Below are 2,366 nucleotides of genomic sequence, written 5' to 3'. Positions count from 1 at the left end.
GGAAATGGAAAGATCACAAATGGAGAGCCTACCAAATCACCTAAGGGAGCTGGAAGGAGAAGACCACCAAAACCCCAACTTTAGCAGAAGAATCCAAATCACAAAAATAAGCACCCAAATATGGGACATAGAGGACAAAAATATCATAGAAAACATCAAAAAAACAAAAAGTTGGTTCTTTGAAAGAATTAACAAGATTGATGGACCCCCTAGCCAGACTGACCAAGAAAAAAGAGAAAAAGCCCAAATAAACACATCAGAAATACAAAAGATAAAATCACAACTGACCCCAAAGAAATACAAAAGATTATCAGAGATTACTATGTATACCTATATGGAAACAACTTGAAAACCTAGATGAAATGGAGGACTTTCTGACATCATACAACCTCCCCGGGTTAAAACAAGAAGATGTTGAGACACTAAATAGGCTAATAACCCAGGATATTGACTCTGTTATATGAAAACTACCTACAAAAAAACCCCCTGAACCAGATGGCTTTCTAGCAGAATTCTACAAAACATACAAGGAGGAGCAGATACCAATCCATTGAAAGTATTCCAGGCAATTGAGAAAGACGGAATTCTCCCCAAATCATTTCACAAAGCTAACATTACACTGATACTCAAACTGGGTAAAGATCCAACAAAGAAAGATAACTACAGGCCAATATCCCTTATGAACATAGATGTAAAAATCCTCAACAAGATTCTAGCAAATCAGATCCAAAAACACATCGCAAATATCATCCACCATGACCAAGTAGGCTTCAACCCAGGATACAGGGCTGGTTCAACATTCGCAAGACCATCAATATCATTAAATACATCAACAGATGTAAAAGCAAGAACCACATGATTATCTCATTAGATGCAGAAAAAGCTTTTGATAAAATCCAGCATCCTTTCTTGATAAAAACCCTCAAACATCTAGGTATAGAAGGAACATACCTCAAAATAGTAAGTGCCATCTACGACAAACCCACAGCTAGCAAATTGCTAAATGGTTAGAAACTAGAATCATTTCCCCTGAAAACTGGAACAAGACAAGGCTGTCCAATCTTACCCCTCTTGTTCAATATTGTGTTCGAAGTCCTAGCTCAGGCAATTTGGCAAGAGAAGGAAATCAGGGGTATCCACATAGGAAAAGAGGAAGTCAAGTTATTCCTCTTTGCTGATGATATGATCCTATACCTTGAAAATCCAAGAAAATCTGTCAAAAACCTGCTTGCACTGATAAAGGACTTTGGGAAGGTGTCAGGGTACAAAATAAATGTGCAAAAGACAATTGCATTCCTCTACACCAACAACAAGCAGGCAGAGAATCAAATAAAAAGCACAATCCCACTCACAATAGCCACCAAAAAAATGAAATACCTCAGCATCTTCCTAACCAGAGAAGTGAAAGACCTTTACAATGAAAATTTAAATATACTGCTTAAAGAAACCCAAGACACAAACAAATGGAAAAATATTCCATGCTCATGGATAGGCAGGATCAACATTGTTAAGATATCCATCCTACCAAAGGCAATCTAGAGATTCAATGCAATACCCATTAAGCTACCAACATCATTCTTCTCAGACCTAGAAATGACAATACAGAAATTCATATGGAAACATAAATGACCATGAATAGCTAAAACAATCCTTAGCAATCCTTAGCAAAAGAAACAAAACAGGAGGTATCACACTTCCAGACTTCAAACTTTACTATGCGACTACAGTAATCAAAACAGCCTGGTATTGGTACAAGAACAGCCATACCGACCATTGGAACAGGATAGAGATTCCAGAAGCAAAGCCTCAAATCCTCAACCAACTCATCTTTGACAAAGCCTCCAACAACAACCACTGGGGAAAGGAGGACCTATTCAGTAAATGGTGCTGGGAAAACTGGCTGATCACATGCAGAAGATTGAAACAGGACCCCTACCTATCACCATACACAAAAATCAACTCTAAATGGATCAAAGACCTGAATGTAAAACCTCAAACTATAAGAATCTTAGAAAGCTCAGGAGATACCCTTATGAAAATTGCAACTGCGAACCAATTCCTATTCAGAATCCTAAAGGCCAATACCTTAAGAAATATAATAGACAAGTGGGACCTCATCAAATTGATGAGCTTCTGCAAAGCAAAAGAAACCATTAAGAGAGCAGGGAGACATCCCACAGAATGGGAAAATATATTTGCCAACTGTTTATCTGACAAAGGTCTAACATCCAGGATCTACAAGGAACTCAAACGCACCGAAAGGAAAAAACAAGCAGCCCCTTTAAAAAGTGGGCAAAAGACATGACTAGACACTTCTCAAAAGAAGATATATGAGCAGCCAACAGACACATGAAAAAGTGCTCAGT

The sequence above is a fragment of the Carlito syrichta genome, unplaced genomic scaffold (genome assembly GCF_000164805.1).
Source record: "Carlito syrichta isolate Samal-C Ts95f unplaced genomic scaffold, Tarsius_syrichta-2.0.1 Scaffold304388, whole genome shotgun sequence".
Classification (NCBI taxonomy): domain Eukaryota; kingdom Metazoa; phylum Chordata; class Mammalia; order Primates; family Tarsiidae; genus Carlito; species Carlito syrichta.
Note: the sequence above shows the minus strand (reverse complement) of the source record.